Source organism: Mesoplodon bidens (genome assembly GCF_964165515.1).
Source record: "Mesoplodon bidens genome assembly, chromosome: 3".
Taxonomy (NCBI): domain Eukaryota; kingdom Metazoa; phylum Chordata; class Mammalia; order Artiodactyla; family Ziphiidae; genus Mesoplodon; species Mesoplodon bidens.
Window position 1 is genome coordinate 27,243,886 of NC_138178.1, and position 19,421 is coordinate 27,263,306.

Sequence of the window (19,421 nt, forward strand, 5' to 3'; positions counted from 1 at the left end):
TAGGACTCCCAGAATGTCCCCACGATCCCAGGACACCTCATGCCATCATGGAGAGCAAATCCACACCGTGTCAGTTTTCTAGACGACCTCCGAGGTGAAAGGTTTAGGGTGCATCTCCTTTAACTACTGAATCAGGGCAGAGAGCTCTCGGAAATTACGCTGAAAGCAGAACTTGAGAATCCAGGCAGAGTCGAAGGAAGAAGGCTTTACTCTGACTGACGTCCAGAGCCTGGCGCCCTCCACCCAGCTCCTGTTCCTTCTCCCTACGGCCGCTGCTGTGTGAGGTAGATGCTTGCAGCCTCAGCCAACCATGCTCGTTTCTTTTCGGTTCCTTCCCTAGAGCCGCTCTAGTAAGAGAAGAGCACCCCGTCTGTGAGCCCTGCCCACCTGCGCACACGTCTCCCTGGCAGCCCGAGTCCTGTGCAGTCGCTGGTTATTTTAATTGAATGATAAAGGATGTGGGTGTGAATTAATTCTACAGGCAGGTAGGGCTAAGGGATGCATTATATGGAGAAGAGAGTCTTTTTAGTGCAAACTTTGGTCCACTCAGGATGCATAACTCATAGCAGGACCAGTAACCTCAGCAGGGCCGCTTCCTCCTGGAACCTCTGGTCTATCGGGGACTCCCCTTGATGTCCACGGTAGGATGGAGACCGTGGACCAGGGGATGAGCTCAGACCCAAAGCCGCACGCTCGCTGGTTCTTATCCATGAAATAAGCTGCTGCCTCGCTTACCTCCAAAACGCCCTTTGAACTCTAAGAGGAGAGATTTTACTTGTTCTCTCTGGGATGCTAATCTCTCTGGGACTGCTGAGAGTGCAATGCGAGGACAGGAAAAGTGCACTGGAACAGAAGGGGCTAACCCTCAAGCCCAGAGGTGGGAGATGGGTCTGCTTCACTTACTGGCCCAGGATCTTGGCCCCGTCCTTCCTCTGGGTGCACTGGGCTAGACGGGGAGTGAGAGGGCTGTGCGTGCAGAGGCCACGGGTGTTCCTGGAACGGCCTGCACGTGAGGGAGGGATCCATGCGGTGAACCAGGATGGCTGGGCCAGGGAGGCGCCTCCCACCCGAAGACTGCTTTTCAGATGGGCGAGAAAGTGGAGTTGTGAACGTCACTGTGACGCACATTTATTGTTAACGTTGTTCTGGCAAACGCTGTGCTGCAGACGCTCCCACCCTCCCACTGCTCCTGCCAGAACGTGTAGTTTGAAAGGGCACTTTCAGACCCCTCCTTCCACAGAATTCACCTCTGGAGGCTGAGCCGCATTCCGAGAAGCCATGGTCTCTGGAGACTGAGCCCCATCCCGAGAAGGCATGGTCCAGTTGTCAACAGGGAAGCACGCTCACCTGTGCTTCATTCATATGGAAAATGCGGTGAAACAGAAATTAAAGTTTTCTCTCACATCTTCCGTCTCCGGACTCTGGTAGACAAGGAGTAACCATAGTAACAGATGCCTGGAGAATGGAGCAGTGGGAGGGGGGTGAGGAAGACGGGGAAAGTGACCCCCTCCCCCGGCCCTGGGGCCCCGTGTCCTCAGGAAAGTCTCACCTCCCTTCTCTCACCTGGATTTTGGTGGAAGATGTTTTCCTCTTTCTCCCAAAATTACCAGGAAGAGAAATAGACAGAAAAACCACCTTACAAATATAGACTATACTGGATACAGAGAGAAAATGCAGAAGTGAAACCATTCCTTACACACACACAAATTCCCTCAGACTGAGAGAGTCACCTCAGTTTTAAAGATAGAGTGGAAGTTTGCTAAAAAAAAACAGTATTGATTGCAAGTGTTTCCAATGACATCAAATAAAAATCAGACCATTGGGGTCATTTCAGAAATAGACCTCTCACCGTGGTGCTGAGGACAATGTCAGGTCCCGGAGAGCACCTCGGCCCGAGCCATCCTGCCTCTCCCAGGCCGGGAGGAAAGGCTCTCCCTGGGGAGAGGCCTCGAGAAACCATCCTTCCTAAGGCGCGCCCCCCCTTATAAACAGGATTTTTTTTTTTTTTTAATTACAAAATGTCGGGAAGTACAATCTACCAAGGAGGCAAGACGTTCCAGGTGGCAGGGAATGGATTTGCTCCTCAGAACGATGTGCCGGAAAGGACATGAGGTGGGAGGCAGGACTGGCCTCAGGGATGGTTTTCTGGGGCGCAGGACCAGGCTTCCCCCCACCCCCGAGGCCCTGCCCGGAACTCGGTTGAACTCGAGAAAGTGGAAAACACAGCCTCCCCAACGAGGCCGCCAGCAGAAGCCAGCGCGCCCTGGGCTGCTTTCCTGAACGTTTGCCCAGGTTGCACTTCCAAGGGCGTTTTGGCCACAAGAACTCCGCTCAGCTTCGGCCTGTTCACCTCGAGTGGACAGAGGAAGCGTCTCAGCCCCAGATTCTGAGGCCACAGGAGCTGCCAAGAAGGAGGGAGCGTCTGTTCCTGCCTGCAAGATCGGGCCTTCTGAGTAAATATTTGTGTCCTTTGGTTAATTGCATAAAGTATCTGTCTTTGTCACTAAACGGGAGGTATGCATGTTTGTTGACTCCTGCTGTCAATCCATAGGCAACAGGAAATATTGCAAAATCATTTTAAAAACTCAGAATAGAATAGAGTGAAACTTTCTCCTAAGGAATAAATTGCTAAATAACTTTTGACCACTTTAAAAAATAATAGAAGTTAATAAAAGAGGCAAAAGGGATTGTTCTGTGTAACCAGCAGTGAGTAGGCAGGCAATTTGATGATGAAGTACATGCTTGGAACAATAAAGGATACTGTTCTTTTAGCATTTTTAAAAAAAATTTTCTGGATGTGAACAGCTAAGAGTTGACCATTGCTTCTCCATTCCAAATCACATCCCTTAATATGGGAGGAGGATTGCGGACCTTCATTATCTACATGTAGCCTCCTGAAAATCAAAGTTTTGGGTTTTTGTTTCCGAAAAACAGAAGTACTCATTTTATTTGACTTGATGAAAAGTGGCATGATTGAGCTCAGAGACCTGGATTACAATCCTAGCTGGGCAACCTTCAGCATTTACCTGCCAGCTTTCTTTCACGTTCTGCTTCCTCACTGTAAATGAAGAGGTAAAGGAACCAAATTCTCTGTAGCACAAAAAAGTGATGAGCCGGGTGCATGGGTAGATTAATAAATAAGAAAACAGTAGATTAGATAAAAATGGTAGGTAGAATGATGATAGATAGTTGATAGGGATAGATGATGGACCCATGGGTAATAGATGATAGATTAGATATAGAGAGAGATGATAAATAGATGATAGATAATAGGTGACAGACAGATGATAGACACAATGTAACAGACAACAGATGACAGAGATAGATACATAATAGACACATAGATGATAGAGGATAGAGAAAACAGAGATCTTCGATCAACAGATAATAGATGATTAGATAGATAGATGATAGATAGATAGATAGACAGACAGACAGGTGTGTTACTCGAGCAACAACATTCATTCCTGCTCCGTGGCATGACCATAGGTATTCATAAGGAAAGATGTCAGCAACAATTGAAATAAGTTTTAAGTCCTCAATACTAATCACAAATGTTAAAGCTGTTATCCCCAAATATAAGCCAATACAAAAAAGGAAACAGACCAATAGTTCTCTTTAAAATAACTTTTTATTTTATTTTTATTTTATTTTTTATTGAAGTGTAGTTGATTTACAATGTTGTGTTAGTTTCAGGTATACAGAAAAGTGGTTCAATTATACAAATTCATATATATTCTTTTTCATATTCTTTTCCATTATAGGTTATTACAAGATATTGAATATAGTCCCCTGTGCTATACAGTAAATCCTTGTTGTTTACCTATTTTATATATAGTAGTGTGTATATGTTAATCCCAAACTCCTGATTTATCCCTCCCCCACCCCCTTTCCCCTTTGGCAACCATAAGTTTGTTTTCTGTCTGTGAGTCTGTTTCTGTTTTGTAAATAGTTCATTTGTATCATCTTTTTAGAGTCCTTATCACTTATTTATATAAATGACTGACTTTACTTAGTATGATCATTTCTAGGTCCATCCATGTTGCTGCAAATGGCATTATTTCATTCTTTTTTAGGGCTGAGTAGTATTCCATTGTGTGTATATGTTTGTGTGTGTGTGTGTGTGTGTGTATATATATATATATATATATATATATATATATATATACATATATATATATATATACCACATCTTCTCTATTCATATGTTGATAGACAGTTAGGTTGCTTCCACATCTTGGCTATTGTAAACAGTGCTGCTGTGAACACTGGGGCGCATGTATCTTTTCAAATTATGGTTTTCTCCAGATACATGCCCAAGAGTGGGATTGCTAGATCATATGGCAACTCTATTTTTAGTTTTTTAAGGAATCTCCACAGTGGTTACTGTTCTCCATAGTGGCTGTATCAATTTACATTCCCACCAACAGTGCAAGAGGGTTCCCTTTTCTCCACACCCTCTCCAGCATTTGTTATTTGTAGACTTTTTAATGATGGCCATTCTACTAGTGTAACATAACTTTCTTAAAAAAAGAAAACACTACAGATATTTTTAACCAAGTTGTCATTGATGGCTGAAGATTTTTTTTGTCGGAAAATCACTGCACGTGAAGGCATCTCACATCACGCTCACTGTTTCAGATATGCTATTTTTAATGAAGGGCTTATGAACATTCTTATGGACTGGGAATTTTTCCTTCTGTCATGTGTACCTTCTGGTTGAGTCTCTCCTGATCCACCAGCTGAAATTCCCACATGGGGCTTGACTGTGCTCAGCCTGAGAAGGTGGAGGATAACTTTCAGCAGAAATGTAACAGAAAGCTGTTTCTGAGAGAGAAGTTAAAGACTGAATCCCAACAATAATATTTTCAAATTTGAAGTGTCTCAGTTTGTTTAGCATAAATAGAATTGAAGTGAACACTAAGAAAGGACAAAGGAAAGTGTGCATTTTCTATCAAGATAATGTTGTGACTTTGCAAATGACTGTAGTGTAACAGTGAAGACTACCTAACCTGTGAGGAGCTGTCCCTTGGCCGTAGACACCAAGGTGTCCAATGCAGAAGAAAGGGGGCAGTGGGGCAGCTGTGGAGTCCTTCTTTACATTTCCTTCAATGACAACTGGAATTCTAAGTTTTACTTTCTATTTTGCATATTTTTTCTTTTGAGTATGTGGCACAGAGATATATAAAAAGGTAAAAATATGGATTGACAAAGAATTTTTCATTATTTAGAAGAAATACAAGATTTAAATTCTGGTTGTGCATTAAGATCAACTTAGTTTGTACACTCAGGAGACCTCATATTTAGGGATCTGATTTGATAGATTTTGTAGGTTTTTGTAAATATCTATGAAAAATATAACTTCAGCGTTTATGAAAATTTAAAGTTGAACAAAGCAAGAATTAAACCATGCTGTTAAAGGTGTCATCAAATTCCCAAGTATGAGTAAGAAAAACCAAAACAGTGGGCAAACCAGGCAGTATTGGAGGCAACTTGTGTGAGGTGGGGAACACACAGGGCCTGAGCGCCTTTCGGGGCACGTGGGCTCCTGACACGTCGGCCACATTCGTGTTGCCGTGTAAACAGGTGCGCGGGCTTCAGGAAGTGGGATTTGAATGGCAGATGATGGTGGCCACTGGACTAAGAGACAGAATTACATAAAAATCTTCAAAAGAAGGGGGAAACGGTTTGCATCTCAAGCTTTAGAAACCATTGCAGTTGGTGGCATCTTCTCGCAGTTGGTTGCTTTTCCAGCAGGAACAGACAGACCCGTCCTGGCCCTGCCAGCCTCTCCTGCATCAGGTTTAGCAGGACTGGGAAACAGCTGGTTGCTTCCAAACCTTCCAAACGGTGGAACCATCCCCACTGAGGAGTCTCCACGCCCGTTGTGGTTTGAGGGTTGGAATCAAGAGCAGAGGAAGCCATGGGGCTGCCTGAGTGGCGTGGGGACCTGGGGCTGCCTGAGTGGCGTGGGGACCTAGGCAGCCCCAAGATGGTCTGGAGGGAGGAGAGAGAAAGTCCAGGACATGGTCCATGATGAGACGAGGCAGTGGACATTAGCACAAGGTGGTGGGAGCTTTAGGAGCCTAGAAGAACGGGGGTGCAGGTAGTTTGGGGGGAGAAATACGGTAAATGATGCTTCTTTCTTTCCTTTGCGCGCTCCCCCTAGTGACACGCGCAGTCACAAGCACCAGAACCAGCAGAGCTTGGTGGAAAGAGCCATCTCCTTGCTGGTCCGCCCTCCAGCTGCTCGGCTGTGCTGGGGGCCTTGCTGCCTGACTATGCGTCGTCCACGCCACTGGGGAACGCTGGAGGTCCTGTCAGAGTGGACTTACCTCCGTCTCTGCTTTTGCCAAAGGCACGAAACCTCTGGGCATCAGTTTTCTCGTGAATAAAAGGAGGACATGCACCTGACCTTCTCGTAGGATCAGACGAGCACAGAACGCACAGTTCATGCTGCTCCTGCGTGAAGAACTGACAGTACAAAGCTTTACGACGCTGTCTCCTGGGCGGAGACATTTTCAGAGTCTGGTTGACACTGTCCTCATTATGTCTGTTGCCCTAGCAACAGCTGTGTGAGGTTTCGGCCCTTACCCGGTGTTGAGCAGAAAATTAGGACCTGAAGCCTTGCTGACGAGCTCGTCACCTTGGTAGCACACCAGGCTCCCAGCAAAGGTGATAAAGTGACTGTGAAGCATCCAGCTCGCAGAGCATAGTCTGACCTTTGCCTCAATTCGAGAACCAAGTACTCCTTTTCAAATATGGAGACACAGCATACACAACAGTATGGAGAATGTAAAAACCTGATGTTAAGTTGGTTACTGTACCAACAAGGTTCTTAGCCTCCAGTCGCTGAGACCATGGACTCCGGTGACCAGACATTTGCAGCAAGGATGCTTTTTTTTTTTTTTTTTTTTGCGGTACGCGGGCCTCTCACTGTTGTGGCCTCTCCCGTTGCGGAGCACAGACTCCGAACGTGCAGGCTCAGCGGCCACGGCTCACGGGCCCAGCCGCTCCGCGGCATGTGGGATCTTCCCGGACCGGGGCACGAACCCGTGTCCCCTTCATTGGCAGGCGGACTCTCAACCACTGCGCCACCAGGGAAGCCCAAGGATGGCTTTAGATTCGCAGTGCTAAAGTAGCTACTTCGCTCATTTCAGAATCTCAGCCCATCGTCCAGTGGCTGTTGATCGCTGCACATGTCCTAATGTTTACACCTGATACAGATCGGCTCCTGGAAGAGGGTAACTGAAAGTAGGACCAAAGAGCAAGAACGCAGTTGCACTTTTTAACTAAATTTCTCTAAGAAACATGACTAAGAATTAAGCACCTCTGTGTCGTTTTAGAAAATTAAATCCAGCCAGTGAATGCACGTGACTTACCAAAGCTAACATCACTTATACCCCTAGAAACTGCCTCAGTTTTTGTAATTTATGTTGCTTGGGTTTAATCCTAAATTACTTGATTTCTTATATGTCACAAGACATTCTATTTTTCACATGAATATAAGTCATGAAAAACCAATCTGTTAGGCTGGACCTCACCTTACAAAATATTTGTGTTTCTGAGAGGTTTCAGGCCAAAAATATCCTGCTTTACACGACTGAGCCAGGTTTGCTATTTCAAGGAACTTGCGTCGAATCACTCAAATAAATGATAATTGATATCATCATTCCCTTATTATCCACTAGGAAACTGTGTCCTTTACAGATCTTATAATTGCAACTGCGACCTTGATTTTACCCTTTTTTGGTAAAGTATTTTGCCCTGGGGCTCTCATATGCAAAGATGAGAAACCATGAAAGAATTGTATAAGAAAATGTTTATTCCTCCAGCTGGATCTTAATTTTTGAAATAAACACTGAATCTTCGGGAAGCAAAAACTGTTTTTCACGCAACTATCAAGGTATGATAACCCTAAACCACAACTGGGGTTAGGGCTTCACACCCACCCTGTCACTTTCTCCAGGGCTCCACTCGGCTTCTGTGAAAACAGCAGATGCCCCAGCCAATTACGGAACACGAGCCACACAGAAGATGGGCTGAGTCACAGATTCCTCCCTTCCGCTCCAGACTGCTGCTCACTCACGGGAGGAAAAGAGAAAATCAGGGAGAACGAATCTTCCCAAGCTGCTCTCATCACAGGCTTGTGTCAAGCAAATGTGTCATGAAAGGGTTCTTCCTTAAAGTAAGAATAGGTTTACAGCACATCACTGGGATGAATATAATGAAAAAAAAATGCAATTCAACCAAGTAAAGGGAAAACAGTATAGAGCAAAAAGGTCATTCATTCACACACACACACACACCCGCAGCTCAGACCCATGAAACACCCTGGAGGAAATGGATCCAAGATTCACACCTCGCCACCCCGCGCCGGGTACCTGGCCTTCTTCTCCCTCCCCCATCTGTTGTCCTGTTCATCTTACACAGAATCGAATCTGCACACTCCTGCCTGAGTCCTCCCTAGGAAGCTGCTCAGCGGACGGGGACTCATGCTAGCTGTGTATCTGCTTATTAAAATCACTACTTATATTAGATGATAAACATTGTCACAAAAAAAGATAGAAAAGGAAGGAAGGAAGTTGATGGAAAAAATCCTGCTTGATATTTTTAAATGTAACTCAAATAAATATGTCAACACATATTCTGCATAATTTTTTATAGTATATAGGACTCAATTCCTTCTTATTTTTAGGAAAAATAATTCAGATGTAGGAGCCCTATGTACACGTTGCTTGAAATATATCACATATATCAGTGGCCTCAAACCCTTCTAATTAGATTTTATATCATGATACATTGCACATGCACATACACACACACACACACCATTTAACACTTCATGACATGATACTTTATTATGTGCAGCGCACTTAAATCTGTTCTATTCTGTTTCCTTCATCTCTCCATCCCTCCTTCCTTTTTTCTAAATTGATCTCATGAGCCTAGTGGGTCAGGACCCACAATTTAAGAAACGTGCCTCCAGATGGGACACTGACCTGAAGGAGGCTGCACGTGAGACTGTTCCCCGTCGTGGCTGGTGGTGGCACGTGTGCCAGTGAGAAAGCACAGGCCTCCTCTGACTTGGTACCAAGGCTCTGGGCGACTCCTGAGAAGACCAGGAAAGCGCAGGGCATGTGTAGAGGGGAAAGGAAAGGGCTGGAAGCAGAGGAGGATGGAGGGCATGGCTGCGAGGCTGTCCACGCCTCACGAGACAACTGGAAGTCTCAAGGTAGGCACGGAACAGTGCAAACCAGGCTGAAAAGCGGGCTTTGGAATGCAGGCAAGACGCATCCCAGGACAGCCAGCATCCCTGCTGCCTTCCTCTGGCTGCATCTCTGCCGTAGTAACGTCAGCAGCCCTGCACCTTCAGGGCCCTGTGCTCGGTATGTCCTTGTCTTGTTTACAGGACCCTCAGAAGTTAGTGATGCGCTTTGTGTCAGAGGGTGGAGGTGCATCCCTTCTGCGCTGAGGCTGCCAGGTGCCTCACCAGCCTGCAGGAAAGTCTCACGAAGGCCCCAGACCTCGAGGGATGAGTCAGTGCCAGAGCCCCAGGTGCCTGAGCTTAGAGGACCAGGAATCCCAGTGAGGAGAGGGCTCACCCACTGGCCAACACACAAAGCGTGCGCAAATGCAGAACTTTGTGTAGAACAAAACCACGAATGTGAGAGGGCTTTTCTGAAACATTGACTTCTGCATGGATGGACCTGGAGAATGGATGCTGGGTGAAATAAACCAGACACAGAGAGACAAAGAGCACGTGGTCTCACTTACATGCGGGATCTGAAGCAGTGGAGCTCAGAGCTGGGGCTGGGGGTGGGAAAGTGGGGAGGTGCCGGGCACAGGGCACCCACTTCCCTTATTGGGTGAGTAAGTCCAGGGATCGAACGTACAGCATGGTGACTGCAGTGAACAGTACTGTGTTGTGTACCTGAAATTTGCTAAGAGAGTAGATCATGAATGTTCTCACCAATAAAAAAAACCTGGTAACTACATGAGGTGACAGTTGTGGTAATTAATTTAATTGTGATCATTTCACAGTGTGTACGTATATCAAATCATCACATTCTACACTTTAGATATATGCAGTTTTATTTTTCACTTATACCTCAATAAAGCTGGGGAGAAATCATTTATTTCTGCATTCATTTGACTCAAATGGTCAGAAGGAAAACAATTTGGTATATTTTGCATTTTGTGTTTCTGTGCAAATGACATGGAGGTGACACTTTAAAACACTTCACATTGAGTTCACTGAGCATGAGACCAGGTTTCCACAGCCCTCACTCAGGAGGGGAAGTTCACCATTAATCCGAGTGACAGTGACCTGGGAAGTAAACCAGGGTGTCCTTCACAGCACAGACAGTGCTGTCCGCTATGCGGACATTGGGCGTGGTCACCTTCTGAAGTTGCCTGTGTCCCCCACGCAGCTACGTCCTGTCTATTCCATCTTCTGGGTAAAAAGCTGAAGTCAGAGGAAAGCCAGTCCAGCAGTTCTGAGTGGTCACCCTTGCTGCGGGACAGGCTTGAGATGGCCGACTTCTGTGGCTCGTCTTGGCCATAATCATGGGACTGATGAACTTTACTGAGTTTACTGGACACACAGAAGAACAATAAAATTCCCTTTTACATTTGAAAGGTCAAATCAAGACCAAGCCAGTTACAGAAACATGTAAGAATGTCCCCAAAACGGCTCATAACTTACTCGTGGTGTTTTGCTGTTTTTCTCTTCGTGAATTGAGCCATGGCTTACACAGAGGCCTTCATATGTTTGTTAAAGTAATGAATTCATTAAACATAATGCAACTACTATGTGTCTACATCATACTCTCATTGTACTGTCTGTATTATGCCTATCCTATTTCTCTTGTTTTAGGAGTTTAACATATCATGACAGTTAATTTAATGTGTCACCTTGACAGGGCCGATGGACACCCAGACAGCTGGTGAAACATTATCTCTGGGCGTGGCTGTGAGGGTGTTTCTGGAAGAGAGGAGCACTTGAATCGGTGGACTGAGTGAAGAAGGCCACCCTCTCCACTGTGGTGGGCACCATCCAATCTGAATAGAACAAAGAGGTCCATCTTCTCCTGCCCTCGGACATCAGAGTTCCTGGTTCCCAGGCTTCGGACTCAGACTGAATGCCTCCCCCCTCGGCCTCCCGGGGCCTCCAGCTGGCGGATGGCCGATGGTGGACTGCCTGGCCTCCAGCACCACGTGAGTCAGCGCCTGTAGTAGCTCTCCTCTGTATCTCCCTACATCTCATTGGTTCTGTTCCTCTGGACAACCCCCACTGAGACACATCTGAACCCTCCTCCTCCTAGAGAAGGAAGGACAGTCTGTTTGTCTCTCTGCCCCCCTCAGCAGTGCTTCAACGTAGCTGGGGCCCAGCATGTGTTCAGTACATTGAATTAAAATTCTTGTTTTAGGAAAGCAAGAGGCTGCATTTTTCTAACTCTCACAAAACCTTTTTTTAATCTCTTAATCTGATATCAGGTAAATGCCTATAACTTCTGAATATCCAGAAGTGGATATTCAGAGGAGTAGTTGCTCTTGGCTGTTGCTTTCTAGGGAGTAATGGCTTTTATTAATGAATGAACTAAACAAAACTCAGGCACAGATCACAGCCTCTGTGAGCTCAAGACCGGAATGCCAGCTGAGGCTGGGGTATTGACCTACATTAGCTGGATGGTAGTTTAGCGATGACAGTGTCAGAGCACCAGCTAGCCCAGCTGCTGCGCACAGGCTGGTCTTGGCCCCGTTCACCTGCAGGGGCGCTGTGTGTGGATGCCTGGCTCTCCCCTGCCGTTACTGCTTCGTCATCACCCACTCCTCGCGGGCAGCCACCCCTGAGGTCCCCTGTGCACGTTAGACTTACCCTGTCTGTGGTGGCAAGATGGGCCCCCAGGAAATGACAAATCCCACTGGGTCGGCCTTGACACCCACCCGAGCCCCTCACCCACCCAGCACCTCCATGTGGCTTGGTGATGCCCGGAAGCCGCTCCGAGGCTCTCAGCCAGGCCTTGACTCCCCACGCTGACCTCCCCAGGGTCCATGGCACACCTTATCCACTCCCGAATCAAAGCCAGGCAGACCCCTGCGTAAGCCAGGGGTCCTCCAGGCTGTCACCATGCTGTGAATTTTAGTTCCAACTTCTCCTCTGCTTGGATAACTGCCTCGGGATTCCTGGCCTCTTGGTGACCTAATCTAGCCCCACGTAACCTCACGGTGCATTTGAAGGCCAGACCTCCCAGTTCCACGGGGCTTGGAGCTCCATGGTGTGGCTGCCAGGCCTCACGTGCACAGTGGTTGCTCCAGCCTCCCTGCTGCAGCATCCAGGCCCTCATCCAGTCCCCAGAGGAGGAGGGAGGGCCTCATTCCATCACCTGGTAGCTGCTATTACGTAGAAAGCAACTTGTGCCAGAGACAGTACTTTCTAAAGGGTTAATGTTTGGGTTCAAAGGAGCAGATTAACTAGTGGGAGTGCCTGGCAAATGTTTGCAAATAGAGTCTCAGCTCCCATCAAAGCTGGCCACCCAGGAGCTGCCAGCTCTTGGTACGTCCAAGGTCGGCTGTAGAGTCCGATATTTCTGCAGCTAAGCTCCCTCTTCTTTAAAAGAGTATAAGAGTTAGGTCAGCTAATGTGAAAGCTTATGAACAGAGTGGTTGAAAATGACCTCATTCTAGGCATCCCAACACCCAGGATTAAAAGGTTAAGAAAAAGGGTGTCCTCTTTACATCCTTAGAGACCAGCACATCACCTGGATTCTTGCAGGAGAAGATTTAATTTATCATGAAAGTCGAGGAACACAGTACTGACTTAATAGCAGGTTAAGGCTATTAAGAATATATGCTAAAATAAACAACAAGCTTTCACCCTACAGGAAGGGTGAGATTGTCCATAATCAATGAGCAGGTCAACTGGAGAACAGGATGAAGCCCGCAATCACCCCGCTTACAGCAGGCACCCTGAAGGTAACGGCCCAGCCCAGGTAAAGAGACGGCCTTCACTCACAGACTGTAAGGCAAGTCGTAACGAAGAGGTGAGAATATAAAACCTACTTAAAGAGAGCTGGCTAACCGGGAATGGTGTCTATGGGTACTATTTGAAAAGGCCTTTCCTAAGTCTTTGTGGCACCTGGGGGCCCCCTGAGAACAGCCAGGCAGGAAGGAGCGGGGAGCCTGGGCAGGCCCCTCAGGGGCCTCATGCCTTGAGCATCTTCTGTCCGTGAGAAAGGATGTCCGGCGTCTACAGGGACTAGAGCTCCCTCTAACCCCACCCCCGGAAAGCATCCCGTGAGGAAAGGTGGGAGCTCACACGGCCAGCAGCGGGGGTAGTGCAGTCCCTCCGCGGAGGTGGCGTGATCCGAGTGATCCACGGGCCAGATCCAGGCTCGGGTCGCGTTAAGGACATGCTCAGTAGCTGCTCCCACTCAGGCCGGCTTCTTGGCTCAAGTTTTATGACTCTAAGTACTGAGATTTTGGCATGATGTCGACAAAGTATCGATATTTGGAATGTGCATTTTCTGTTTTTGTTCAAAATATTATTGGTAGACACAGCCGTACTGTAGCATCCCAGCAAATTGTTTAATTTCCTCAACTTTCCCTGTCACATATTTGTTCTCAGCTTATTAACTGTTTTTTAAAAATAAATTTATTTATTTATTATTTTTGTCTGCATTGGGTCTTCGCTGCAGGCATTCTCTAGTTGTGTCGAGTGGAGGCTACTCTTCGTTGTGGTGCGCGGGCTTCTCGTTGCAGTGGCTTCTCTTGTCTCAGAGCACAGGTTCTAGGCGCACGGGCTTCAGTAGTTGTGGCACACGGGCTCAGCAATTGTGGCTCATGGGCTCTAGAGCACAGGCTCAGTAGCTGTGGCACACAGGCTTAGTTGCTCCGCGGCATGTGGGATCTTCCTGGACCAGGGCTTGAACCCATGTCCCCTGCATTGGCAGGTGGATTCTTAACCACTGTGCCACCAGGGAAGTCCCAGCTTATTTAACTCTTACTTATGTAGTTTATTAATTCTATAAGATGTCATGTCTCCCATGAATCAGTATAGCCTGTAAGCAGCTTTGCTATGTCATCGACGTCTTGATGCTCTGGAGCCACCAGGGACAGAACCGTTTAGTGGGGCTGCGAGGGCAGGAACACCTGGGGAGCCGCGGCTGAACAACAAGGGGAAGCCATCCACTGTGGGTTTGCCATCCCAGAGTGCATGACTCAGTCATTATTCCCTGCTGGTTACAGTTCGTGATGAGGAAAAGCTCACCTGGCAGGGGAAGGCGTGTTCTAAGTCCCTGGGAGGTGAGGGTGGTGCAGACCCATGGGCCCGAGTCCTCCAGAGCTGAGGATGGTCACCGACACTGAGGACTCGGTGTTGGCCAGGCCTCACCCCAGCTCCGTCAGAACTTGGGCCTCCTCCTGGGCCTCCTTCTGGTCCAAGAGCCTGGCTCTGGGGAGGTCGGCCAGTGAGCACTGCAGGCTGCAGGGTCACAGCTGTCGTTCGGACCTCATGATGGATGCGCCGGGGCAGCAAAGGGCTCTCCTCGTGGCCACGGATGGAGGCCACCCACCCGCCATCAGACCACCCCTTCCTCCTCCCCCAGGTCTCCTGTCTCTTCCCCGGCCTCCACCTTGTCTCCCTGCTTCCACACCTCACCCAGAGCACACAACACACACACACAGCCCCCCCCACACCACACACACAGCCCCCCCCCACACACAGCCCCCACACACAGCCCCCCCACATACACAGCCCCCACACATACACCAAACACAGCCCCCCCCCACACAGACCCCCACACAGCCCCCCCACACAGCCCCCACACACACAGCCCCCGCCACACAGCCCACACAACAAACGCACAGCCCACACACACATCACACACAGCCCACACAACACACACACAGCCCCCACACACACACAGCCACACACAGCCCACACAACACACACAGCCCACACACACAGCCCATGCAACACACACACACAGCACACACAGCCCACACAACACACACACAGCCCCCCCCACACAGCCCACACAACACACACAGCCCACACAACACACACAGCCCCCCCACACACATCACACACACACATCACATACACACACACACACCCCACACACATCACACGCAGCCCCCCCCACACAGCCTACACAACACACACACACAGCCCCCACACACACATCACACACAGCCCACACACCACACACACAACCCCCACACACACACAGCCCACACACACACACAGCCCACACAACACACACAGCCCACACACAGAACACTCAGCCCACACACCACACACACACAGCCCACTCAACACACACAGCCCACACACCACACACACACCACGCACAGCCCACACACACAACACTCAGCACACACAGCACACACTCAACACACAACCCACACAAAGCACACACAACACACCACACAACACACAGTCACACACACACCACACAGCACACACAACACACACACCAGGCTCTTTCCCAACTAGGCGCCGCCGTGCTCAGAGACGCTGGGCTGGAGCGGGGAGGTGGGCGGAAGAGGAGTCCCGCGTGGGGCGCCGCCTGGCCTCCCTGCAGCCGCCTCTTTCCTGCACACACGGGCCGTCCCCCACGCTCTCTGCCAAGATAACACCGTCGTTCCCGATGTGCTCGTCACACGGTGAGACATGCCTTGTAGAGCGGGGCTGTTCCCTGTAAATCTCTTTTTCTCACAAATCTGTGTGTGTGTGTGAATGTGTGTGCGTGCGTGTGTATGTGAGTGTGCCCATCCACATGTAATCATGTATGTGTCCGTATATGTGTGTCCATGTGAGCGTGTGCATGCGCACAGGAATCCCACCGCTGACCCTGAGGTCCGTGGAGCCCAGGCAAGCAGTGTGAACATTAAAGGACAAGTGTGTGCGATGCAGGTGCGTCTGTCGCTTGCGGTTCACTAACTGTTTTATTTTAATGCTGATGCTTCCTGAACGTGCACTAAGTTGATGTACTGACAGGGCAAGGCCTTCGTTCGGAGCCCTCACAAGCCTGATCTCATTCCGCGCACAAAATGTGAGGGTCTCTGTGTAAATGAGGGTTGGAGACCTGCTCCCAGGAGCAGCCTGACCTGACGTGCTACTGTTGCCATGGTAAGAGGGGTACTCGCCACCAGCATCACAGCGCTGTATCACCAATTTAGTGCTCCACTAAACACAACATAATGCTTCCTTTAATGTTGCTGGGCCCGGGTTCCTAGAAATATGGGGCCCCCTGGAGCAAGTGCCAAGATGCAGAATAAAATCACAGGAAACATCTCCTTGTACCCTGCAGGGTGGCTGTTGTTTCCACCACGCAGAAGCTGACAGGTATTTGTCGTTGCTCCTAAGTTGTTCAGCCGATTGCATCTCTAGCCTCAAGTAGCAGTTCTCCAAACCCGGCGTCAGGTGCCTCGGGCTGGAGAGCTGACTGAAGGCCAGCCTAAGTCTGGTCCTCGTGCCATCTGTGCCTGGTAGAGTACGAGGACCAGGCCGAGTCTGCCCCAGGAAGTGATCGCTTCACAAGCCAAAGCTTGGAAACAACAGTAAACGGAAGCCCAGCGGTCGTGGACTTGTGCCGGCGGAGGGACACATTCGCTTTTCTCCAATCCTGTCTGCCCTTGTCTCGACAGGTTCAGAGAGCATCCACCTTGGTGAGGCCCCAGCGCTGTCCCCCATCAGCAGCGCAGGCCTCTCCTCTCCGGCAGCAGGGCCGACATGTGCAGGAGCATCTTCTGGACCTGCTTTTGCCTGTGGTTCCTCTCCCGTCTGTCGTACCCGCGGGCAGCACAATGAGCTCGGGTTCTTACAGCCAAACAGAGCCGAGGTCTTGAATTTGGCAAATTACAGACTGGCTCAGAGCCTCTGCTGGGTGGCCTGAGAGGTCCCAGGGAGACGTGAGAAGAGCAGGCAGCCTCCTGAGCACACCTGCGAAGTGCCTATCACTGTGCCAGGGTCCTGCCCTGTTCCGGCCTCGGAAACCCCCAAGCTGCCCGCCGGGTGTGTGGGGATGCATGGCAGGGATGCGTAGGACGGAGAGCAGCTCACCTCTGACCTCCAGCGTGAGGAGGGACCAAGAAGGCCCGGCGACAGGCGCAGTGTTAGGGTGGTGCAAAGGCAGCAGGTCACAGGCCCCCAGCTTCCACACGCTCGCCGATGGAGTTTTAAGGGGGCTTCTTCTGCTTTTGAGGATCATGGTTTCACTAAATGATGGAATAATTTTATGCCATTTCCCCACTAATAACCATCACGGTGCTATTCAGAGGTGTGGCCTTAACTCTAGCCATGTTCCTGGGAGGTGGTGGCTTCATTCTGAGGACGCTGGCGACACCTCCTGGGCCTTCGGGGAAGCGTCACAGCTGCGTGTCTGAACTTTGGCCTGGGGAGCAGGTGTGGAGCCCCCGAGCATTGCTTAGTGGCGGCAGGTTAACATCTCCATGCGAATGTGCGTGTCACAGAGGAAAGCAGACCCCGGGCCTCTGAAAGATTGGGTTTCCCATAAGCACCTGATCCCCAGTGGCCACTCGCTGGATGAACCTTGATGAGATGGTGCCTGCGTCCTCGGGTCACTGGACAAAGTGGCCCGGAAGCTGTCACCCCTCCATCCCCTAGAGCCCCTGCCACTGGCTTCCTAAGGCAGAGGGGACACCCATGGTTCCTCCTCATGTTCTGATGTGGACAAGACTTTTCTTTCTGCTCTGGAATTCTCACTGCAGAGGACAGAATGAGTTTTGATCTTGTTTTCAACATCTCCCTAAACAAGAGGGAAATGATGACTCCATTTTTCCTCCATCCCAAAAGGGAAAACTAAATTGATACATTGAGCTAAAAGAGCCCAGGCGGGGGGCTTCCCTGGTGGCACAGTGGTTGAGAGTCCGCCTGCCGGTGCAGGGGATACTGGTTCGTGCCCCGGTCCGGGAAGATCCCACATGCCGCGCAGCGGCTGGGCCCGTGAGCCATGGCCGCTGAGCCTGCGCGTCCGGAGCCTGTGCTCCGCAACAGGAGAGGCCACAACAGTGAGAGGCCCGCATACCGCAAAAAAAAAAAAAAAAAAAAAAAAGATCACCACAGTCACTACTTTCCATTTCAAAAGTGGGCTTTGACCACCCTGCCTGATGGGAGGCTGTCTGCAGGTAAATGAAGGTGTTCCTCACTGATGCTAAAGCTAAAGGAAAAAATACGATTCTCTGCACAGAATCCACCTTGCCACCCCGCAGCCAGTGTCCCCGGGCCGCTCCTCATGGCTGCCTCTTGGGACGCGGCCGCCCTGGCCTGGACGATCCTGGCCCCTCACCCTGGGCCCGGGGCCATCTCTCAACCGATTCCAGCTCTCCATCGGCTCTGCCTCTGCCTCCTGGGAATGGCGGCCTGTAGTGACGATTTGCAGGCACGCAGCTGGCGGATGTGTGGGGCGGGGCCCCGGGACCTGGGTGGGGGGGTTCTGCACCGGGCCCCCCAACCCCACCTGCTGTGTCCTGGACTGCATGCGGGAAGCCCAGAGACAGTCGAGGTAGTCCCCCTTGAAGCAGAGGGAGCCGGCACGGCCCTTCCCATCACCAGACCCTCGACGGCGTTGGCGTGAAGACTGCGGTTCTTCTCCTGCTGGTTTGAAATAGACATCAATGGCCGTCAATCATGTCAGGCGTTCCCTGCCCAGCCGCGCTCACTGCGGAGCTTGCTCTGGGAAACCTGTTCCCTTGTGAGGAGGTGTGGCAGAAATACAGTTACACATAGTCCTTTTCAGCCACACGTTGTGTGTGGAAACCTCAACGGGGCTTCTGTGGGGAGCAGAACGCTTGCCTTGAGTGTGACGCAGCCTGCAGCGTGGGTGGTATCATTTTGTAAAAAGGATGTCGTGCTATAAATAACTGCCCGCGGCTGGACACGGGCGGCTCGCGACGGGGCACGGGCTGTGCTCAGCTCTGCCCCTGGGGTCAGAGAATGTGAGTCCCCGTCTCAAGAGGAAAGAGCCTCCTTCCCGCCCCCTTTAACGTCCCAGTGTCTTCCGGGGCCCTCGCCCCCTCCCCACGTTTACCCTCAGGTCTCAGAGGGGAGGCGGGCCCTGGTGATGCGGCTCCTGAGGCCCCTGAGGCACGGCGCCCTGGGAGGGGAGAGGTCCCCCAGCATCTCCCCCAACTCCGGCCGGTGCCCTTTTCACCCTGACCTGGTGAACCGGCCACCTAAGCCACACAGGAGCCCACACCCCCAGGCCCTGAAGGGCGGCCCGATGTGGTCTCTCCCGGTTCGTGCCCCGAGGCTGGCCGGCAGGACGGCCGCTGCCCTCACCAGCAGAGCCACCATCCCACCACGGGCAAGGGAGGTAGAGGGTCGCAGCCACGCGAGGAGGCATGTCGGGAAGGGGCGGGGTCGCACCAGGCACAGGGGACGGTACCTCCTG